Here is a 9,226-nt window from a genome sequence, read left to right on the forward strand (position 1 = left end):
TTGTATATTTGTACTGCCACGAGAATACCCAGGCTAGTGAAAAGATTGAGAAAAATTTTAACATTACAGGAACACATATTTCCTGAATGTCATATTTTGATTGAAAAAGTTTATACCCTTCATCGGTAGGTGAGGGTAGGATTTCTGGGATTGGCCCAAAGAAGTCCCACCATTGGTAGAACCAATTTGGAAAAACATAATTTGATTTTCTTTTAAAATAGATTAACCATGAATGTTTGTACTGAGTATTTTGAAACCAAAATACTTTAGTCCAGGCTTCCATGTAATCCCAATAATTAAAACTTATTGGGTCATAGTTTTGAGAAAACTTTTAGGTTTTGTTTAGATTGTTCCCAAGTTGCTTTGGGGTCAAGACTTTGAGGATTTGAATTGTTGAATGGGTTATGAGATCAGGATTGGTTTTGTCTTTGTAGTGTTTAATAGATACTGAGTCAGTATCTACTAAAATGAATTCATAAAATTGGCGAGTTTTATTTTGTGCAAATGGCTTGAAATGGAATCCAGTAGGAAAGATTTTTGGGATGACTTTGTTTGGTGAATTATCCTAAAATTCAGGCTCCAGTTGGATAATGTTTGCATATTTGTTTGTGGATATGTAATTAGTTTGGGCTTTTTGTGTTTTAGTAGTGATTGAGGATGTTTGTGGTGTTAGGACTATAGCCTTTTCTCTTGGTTTTTGTACGATTATTTTTTGGTTGGCTACTTGGGATATCAGCTGAGGTAGGTCAATTTCTTCATCTGATTCATTGCAAATGTCAGCCCAAGATTTTTTGTTAAATTTAGTGAGACCTTGATCTTGTAAGGTCAAGAGGGTTTCGATTGGGAAGGCGTAATCTGCCTTAGTCTGTTTGGCTTGGTTAATTGTTGGTTCATTAGATTGTTGGGCTGGATTTTGGGAAGGTTGTTGGGTAGGTGACCCAGATTCATAGTTAGATTGGGAGTGTTTGGATGGCCCTGGAAGGGCTAGTCGAATACATTTGCCTCTGCCTCTTGAAGAGGCGATAATTGCCTTTTTAGGCATCTTGTCCTTGCTTGTCTCCCTGCAAATATTCACATGTGAGAAAGTCAGGGAGAGAGTTTGAGTTACCCTTGATGTGCTCAATATCGAAATCAAAAATGCTTAAGATAGCTTGCCATCTGGCAAAAGTTTGTTTTGATGCAAGGTTTTTAACATCCTTTTGTAAGACTTCTTTAGCCGACTTGCAATCAACTCGGACTAAAAATTTCTGATTGAGTAAGTCAAATTGAAATTTTGTGATGCACAAAACTATGGCTAAAATCTCTTTTTTGATGGTGGAATAGACTTGTTGAGTACTATTCCAATGCTTTGATGTGAATGCAATGATACACTCTTTATCATGCAATTTTTGTTTTAAGATACCACCATATCCTAAATCAGATGCATCTGTTTCAATGATTTTAAATGTATGAGGAACAGGTAGGTAAAGACAAGGAAGATTGCGAACTTTGGTTTTAAGGAATCTGATGATTTCAGAGTGTTTGTCTGTCCATGGTGGAGGATTTTTCTTAAGTCTATCATGAAGAGGCTTAATAAGATTGCTAAGATTTGGGATGAACTCCAAGACATAATTAAGACATCCTAGGAACCTCTGGAGCTGAGGTTTGTCAAGGATATAGTCTGGGAACTTTTCAGCAAACAAAATTGATCTTTCAATTGGGGTTATTGTCCCTTGGGAAATCATATGACCAAGAAAACGGATTTTTGTTTGAAAAAGGACAATTTTTTATTTGAAAATAGCAAGTCCGTTTTTCTGGATGATGTACATAAAAGTTTTAACATGTTTGAAATGTTCTCCTAAAGTTTGAGAGAAGATTAAGACATCATCTATATAAACGATTGCAAAGTTTGAATATGGATTAAAAATATCGTCCATGATTTTTTGAAATTCAGATGGGGCATTTTTCAGACCAAACGGCATTACATTCTATTCATATTGACCGAACGGAACTGTAAATGCAGTTTTATATCTGTCAAATTCTTTGATTTGGATTTGCCAAAAACCAGATTTCATATCAAATTTTGAAAAGATATTTGCTGATTTTAGCCTATTTAGCAAATCTTTTTTGTTTGGGATAGGATAACGAATCCACTGTAAAGCTTGATTCAAAGGTTTGTAATTGATGACAAGCCTTGGGGTTCCTCTTTCTATCTCAGCTTGCTTATTGACATAAAAAGCTGAGCAGGACCAAGGACTCTTACTTGGACGAATTAATCCTTTGTCCAAAAGATCTTTAATTTCCTTTTGACAATGCTGCAAAAGCTGCTCATTCATTTGAATGGGGCGGGCTTTTATAGGGATTTGTGATTCTTTGAAACTTTTTTCATAGGGAAGATCAACAATGTGTTCTTTCCTTTTCCAGAAGGCATGAGGCAAATCAGAATAGATAGACTTTTCAATTTGGTTTGAAAGATTTTTTATTTTATCTTGAATCCTTGCTTGGGAAAGTTGGAATTCAAGGGTTTTGAAAGAGATTTCTTCTTTCAAAAAATAAATCTGTTTGGTTTTGGATTCAATTAAGTTCAGAGATTTCTGGATTGGTGAGTCTAGAAATTCAAAGAAAGTTTCCTGTCCACCCACATAAGAGGTAATTCCAGGAAAATTTGCTAGGTATGGATACAAAAGGATTATAAAAGGTGTCCCTAAGACTACATCATTTTTGATATCCTTTGCTATGATGAAATTGGTCGGAATCCTAAGATTACCCTTTTCAACAAAAGCATTGGATAATTTGAATTTGATGTTTAGTCTTTCACCCGTTATCGAGCTAAGACGTTCAGTAGTCTTTTCAAAATACTTTGTGGGGATCAGACCTTCTTTAATACAATTTGAATCTGCACCTGAGTCAAAAAGTGCTATGGTTTTAAGAACAAAATCTTTAACGACAATCCGGATATTAATACGGCATTTCATAAAAGAAAATATGTTTATTATTCTCAAGATTTCTTTTCCATCATTGTCGTTAGAAATTTCATTTTCTTGTTTTTCAGAAAACTCAGGTGGGTTTATAAGAGAATCAGGTTCTCCATCATCAGATTCTTCCTCTTGCATTAACTGCGAGAGAATGAGTTGATGATTGTCTTGATTTCTTTTGACCTATCGGATTTCCTTTTTAAGGTTATTGACCTCAGTATGAAGATCCTGAATGGTTATAGGACGAATAACTTGTTTTTCTAATTTTTTAAAAATGGGTTTGACATCATATTTATTACTAAAGACAAGATTTTTGGGTTTCTTTTTCTTTTGTAAAGATTTTTTTAATTTCAAAAGAAAGTCTTTCTTTTGTTCCGGATCCTCAATAGCCTCTATAGCATCAAATAAGAGATCTTAATCTTTGGATAAAACATTAATTTGCTTGACATCGTAATCTGAGGATGATTCAATGTCATCAACTTGGATATTATTGATATCATCCGAGGATTCTGGTCCAGAATCATCATCTGAACTTTCGATTAAAAGATGGTTAATCTTTTCCTCAATCTGAGGATCAAGGTTCAGATTATTAATCTTTACTTTCAACCTACAGTATTTACTAACATGTCCTGGTTTTTTACATGTATAGCAAATAATGGGGTTTTTCTGGGGATTCTTTGGAAATTCTGTTGAAAATTTTTTTCATTCTTGGGTTTTTGAAAATGTTTTCTAGGTTTTCTGAAATTCTTTTCAGGATTAGGTTTAAAAACTGTTCGAGTAAATGGCCTTCTAGATTTCCTTGGATGATAAACAGGAAGACTAAATTGTTCACAAAAGGTTCCCAGATCGATACGATTTTGTGCTTTCTCATGAGCAAGTTGTTGTTGGATTTTATCATCTAGGCAGATCTTTAGAGCAACTTTTTGGATGAAAGAAATAATTTGACCATAACTTAACGCATTATAGGGAATTATCCCATCTGGGGTTAAACTGCGAATTTTGTCCCTTACTTTATCTCCTAGGAATTTGGGAAGTCCGGCTAGGAACTTTTTCCTTCCAAAAAGGTTGTTGACTGTCTTCTCTGGTATAAACCCTAGTAAGAAAGGTATCCTTGTACCATCTGAAGTCAGACAAAGTTTTGCATCTGAGATTGAAAAGTAATTCAGCAGAACGATCTTTCCAAAGAGATGGATCACCGATGAAATGGCTTGCTATTGTAAAGATTAAGGTGTTAACTGCTGATGAGCGGATAATTTATACGCTTTTTGGCATTGTTTTTAGTATGTTTTTAGTAGGATCTAGTTACTTTTAGGGATGTTTTCATTAGTTTTTATGTTAAATTCACATTTCTGGACTTTACTATGAGTTTGTGTGTTTTTCTATGATTTCAGGTATTTTCTGGCTGAAATTGAGGGACTTGAGCAAAAATCAGATTCAGAGGTTGAAGAAGAACTGCTGATGCTGTTGGATTCTGACCTCCCTGCACTCAAAGTGGATTTTCTGGAGCTACAGAACTCAAAATGGCGCGCTTCCAATTGCGTTGGAAAGTAGACATCCAGGGCTTTCCAGCAATATATAATAGTCCATACTTTGGCCAAGAATAGACGACGTAAACTGGCGTTCAACGCCAGCCTTCTGCCCAAATTTGGCGTCCAGCGCCAGAAAAGGATCCAAAACCAGAGTTGAACGCCCAAACTGGCACAGAAACTGGCGTTCAACTCCACAAATGGCCTCTACACGTGCAACACTCAGGCTCAGCCCAAACACACACCAAGTGGGCCCAGGAAGTGGATTTATACATCAATTACTTACTCATGTAAACCCTAGTAGCTAGTTTATTATAAATAGGACATTTTACTATTGTATTAGGCATCTTTGGTCTCGGTTTTAATCCATTATTCATCTTAGGAGACTATTGATCACGTTTTAGGGGGCTGGCCATCTCGGCCATGCCTGGACCTTTCACTTATGTATTTTCAACGGCAGAGTTTCTACACTCCATAGATTAAGGTGTAGAGCTTTGCTGTTCCTCAAAGATTAATGCAAAGTACTACTGTTTTCTATTCAATTCTTCTTATTTCGCTTCTAAGATATCCATTCGCACCCAAGAACGTGATGAAGGTGATGATTATGTGTGACGCTCATCACCATTCTCCCCTATGAACGCGTGCCTGACAAACACTTATGTTCTACATGAAATAAGCTAGAATGAATATCTCTTAACCAGAATCTTCGTGGCGTAAGCTAGAATGATGGCGGCATTCAAGAGAATCCGGAAAGTCTAAACCTTGTTTGTGGTATTCTGAGTAGGATTCAATGATTGAATGACTGTGACGAGCTTCAAACTCGCGATTGCTGGGCATTAGTGACAAACGCAAAAGGAGGGTGAATCCTATTCCAGCATGATCGGGAACCGACAGATGAATAGCCGTGCTGTGACAGGGTGCGTGAGCATATTATTCACTGAGAGGAGGGGATGTAGCCACTGACAACGGTGATGCCCTTGCATAAAGCCAGCCATGGAAAGGAGTAAGACTGATTGGATGAAGATAGCAGGAAAGCAGAGGTTCAGAGGAACGAAAAGCATCTCCATTCGCTTATCTGAAATTCCTACCAATGATTTACATAAGTATCTCTATCCCTATTTTATTATATAATATTCGAAAACACCATTATCACTTTATATCCGCCTGACTGAGATTTGCAAGGTGACCATAGTTTGCTTCATACCAACAATCTCCGTGGGATTCGACCCTTACTCACGTAAGGTATTACTTGGACGACCCAGTGCACTTGCTAGTTAGTTGTATCGAAGTTGTGAACCATGGTATTGGCACCATGTTCTTGGCGCCATTGCCAGGGAAAGAAAGAGCCATGAATTTTACATCATTAAAGTGTAATCACGATTACGCGTACCAAGTTGCTCACGTTGCCAGGGATTGTTCGAGCCTGGACATCACAATTTCGTGCACCAAGTTTTTGGCGCCGTTGCCGGGGATTGTTCGAGTTTGGACAACTGACGGTTCATCTTGTTGCTCAGATTAGGTAATTTTCTTTTTATTTTATTTTCAAAAATATTTCTAAAATTTTCTCATCTGTTTTCGAAAAAAATAAAAATGTTTTCAAAAATTTATTCAAAATTTTTAAAGAATGAATTCTAGTGTTTCATGAAGCATGTGAAGCCTGGCTGGCTGTAAAGCCATGTCTAAATTCTTTTGGACTGAGGCTTCCAACCATCAGCTCTTATACGACTGTAGGGTATGTCAGGCATGTCATGTCTGAATTACATGCTAAAGCTTGGCTGGCCATTGGCCATGTCTAGTGTTTTGGACTGGAGCTTTCATTGAAAGCTTGGCTGGCTAGTGAGCCATGTCTAATTCGTGGACTGAAGCTTTAGACTAAGAATGCAAGATTCCTGGAATTCATGTTAAAAATTTTGGAATCCTTATTTCTTCTTTTTCATATAATTTTCGAAAAAAAAATCCAAAAAAATTAGAAAATCATAAAAATCAAAAATATTTTTGTGTTTCTTGTTTGAGTCTTGAGTCATGTTATAAGTTTGGTGTCAATTGCATATGCATCTTGCATTTTTCGAAAATTCTCATGCATTCATAGTGTTCTTCATGATCTTCAAGTTGTTCTTGGTAAGTCTTCTTGTTTGATCTTGATGATTTTTTGTTTTGTGTCTTTTCATGTTTATCATATGCATTCTTGAATTCTTAGTGTCTAAGCATTAAAGAATTCTAAGTTTGGTGTCTTGCATGTTTTCTTTGCATTAAAAATTTTTCAAAATTGTGTCTATGATGTTCATCTTGACATTCAAAGTGTTCTTGGTGTTCATCTTGACATTCATAGCATTTTTGCATGCATCACATGTTTTGATCTAAAATTTTCATGCATTGAGTCTTTTTGTTATTTTTCTCTCTCATCATAAAAATTCAAAAAATCAAAAAAATATCTTTCCCTTTTTCTCTCATCAAATTCGAAAATTTGGATTGACTTTTTCAAAATTTTTTAAAATCAAATTGTTTCTCATGAGTCAAATCAAATTTTCAATTTGAAAATCTTATCTTTTTCAAAATTCTTAGTTATTTTCGAAAATTCTAAAAATATTTTTCAAAAATCTTTTTCTTATTTTTATACTAAATTTTCGAAAATAACAATAACAATTAATATTTTGATTCAAAAATTTCAAGTTTGTTACTTGCTTGTTAAGAAAGTTTCAAACTTTAAGTTCTAGAATCATATCTTGTGATTTCTTGTGAATCAAGTCATTAATTATGATTTTAAAAAATCAAATCTTTTTCAAAAACTAATTTCAATCATATCTTTTCAAAAATATCTTCTTATCTTATCTTTTTCAAAAATATGATTTCAAAATATCTTTTCTAACCTCCTAACTTCTTATCTTTTCAAAATTTGTTCCAACTAACTAACTAACTTTTTGTTTGTTTTCTTAACTTTTTCAAAACTACCTAACTAACTCTCCCTCTCTCTCTAATTTTCGAAAATATCTTCCCTCTTTTTCAAAAATTTCTTTTTTATTAACTAATTATTTTTATTTTTGATTTTAAAAAAAATTTCAAAAAAAATACTAACATTTTTCAAAAACCATTTTCGAAAATCACTAACTCTTTTTCAAAAATATTTTTCGAAAATTATCCCTCCCCCATCTTATTCTATTTATTCATTCATATCCTAACATCTCATCTCACATCTCTGCCATCCTCACAGTTGTGTTTCTTCCATTATATTACATTCTTTGTCTCCCCCTCTTCTTCTACTCACACAGGGATCCCTATACTGTGGTATAAAGGATCTCTATTATTATTATTTTTCTGTGCCCTCTTCTTTGTCATATGAGCAGGAGCAAGGATAAGAACATTCTTGTGGAAGCAGATCCAGAACCTGAAAGGACTCTGAAGAGAAAATTAAGAGAAGCTAAAATACAACAATCCAGAGATAACCTTTCAGAAATTTTCGAACAGGCAGAGAAGATGGCAGCCGAAAATAATAATAATGTAAGGAAGATGCTTGGTGACTTTACTGCACCTAATTCCAATTTACATGGAAGAAGCATCTCCATTCCTGCCATTGGAGCAAACAACTTTGAGCTGAAACCTCAATTAGTTTCTCTGATGCAGCAGAACTGCAAGTTTCATGGACATCCATCTGAAGATCCTTTTCAGTTCTTAACTGAATTTTTGCAGATATGTGATACTGTTAAGACTAATGGAGTAGATCCTGAAGTCTACAGGCTCATGCTTTTCCCTTTTGCTGTAAGAGACAGAGCTAGATTATGGTTGGATTCTCAACCCAAAGACAGCCTGAACTCTTGGGATAAGCTGGTCACGGCTTTCTTATCCAAGTACTTTCCTCCTCAAAAGCTGAGCAAGCTTAGAGCTGATGTTCAAACCTTCAGACAGAAAGAAGATGAATCCCTCTATGAAGCTTGGGAAAGATACAAACAGTTGACCAAAAAGTGTCCTTCTGACATGCTTTCAGAATGGACCATCCTGGATATATTCTATGATGGTTTATCTGAGCTATCAAAGATGTCACTGGACACTTCTGCAGGTGGATCCATTCACCTAAAGAAAACGCCTGCAGAAGCTCAAGAACTCATTGACATGGTTGCTAATAACCAGTTCATGTACACTTCTGAAAGGAATCCTATGAGTAATGGGACGCCTATGAAGAAGGGAGTTCTTGAAGTTGATACTCTGAATGCCATATTGGCTCAAAATAAAATATTGACTCAGCAAGTCAATATGATCTCTCAGAGTCTGCATGGAATGCAAGCTGCATCCAACAGTACTCAAGAGGCTTCTTATGAAGAAGAAGCTTATGATCCTGAGAACCCTGCAATAGCAGAGGTGAATTACTTAGGTGAACCTTATGGAAACACCTATAACTCATCATGGAGAAATCATCCAAATTTCTCATGGAAGGATCAAAAGCCTCAACAAGGCTTTAATAATGGTGGAAGAAACAGGTTTAGCAATAGCAAGCCTTTTCCATCATCCACTCAGCAACAGACAGAGAACTCTGAACAAAATGCTTCTAATTTAGCAAATCTAGTCTCTGATCTATCTAAGGCCACTGTGAGTTTCATGAATGAAACCAGGTCTTCCATTAGAAATTTGGAAGCACAAGTGGGCCAGCTGAGTAAAAGGATCACTGAAATCCCTCCAAGTACTCTCCCAAGCAATACAGAAGAGAATCCAAAAGGAGAGTGCAAGGCCATTGACATAAGCACCATGGCTGAACCT

General features: G+C 35.6%; 1 non-coding gene across 1 annotated transcript; it reads right to left on the reverse strand.

Annotated features, from left to right (window-relative positions):
* Positions 1 to 8,347: 8,347 nt before the first annotated feature.
* LOC112752723 (small nucleolar RNA R71) lies at positions 8,348 to 8,455 on the reverse strand. Its single transcript, XR_003177144.1, has one exon. It is a non-coding gene; the product is annotated as a small nucleolar RNA R71 (small nucleolar RNA).
* Positions 8,456 to 9,226: the final 771 nt, after the last annotated feature.

This window comes from Arachis hypogaea, chromosome 15, assembly GCF_003086295.3.
Source record: "Arachis hypogaea cultivar Tifrunner chromosome 15, arahy.Tifrunner.gnm2.J5K5, whole genome shotgun sequence".
NCBI lineage: Eukaryota > Viridiplantae > Streptophyta > Magnoliopsida > Fabales > Fabaceae > Arachis > Arachis hypogaea.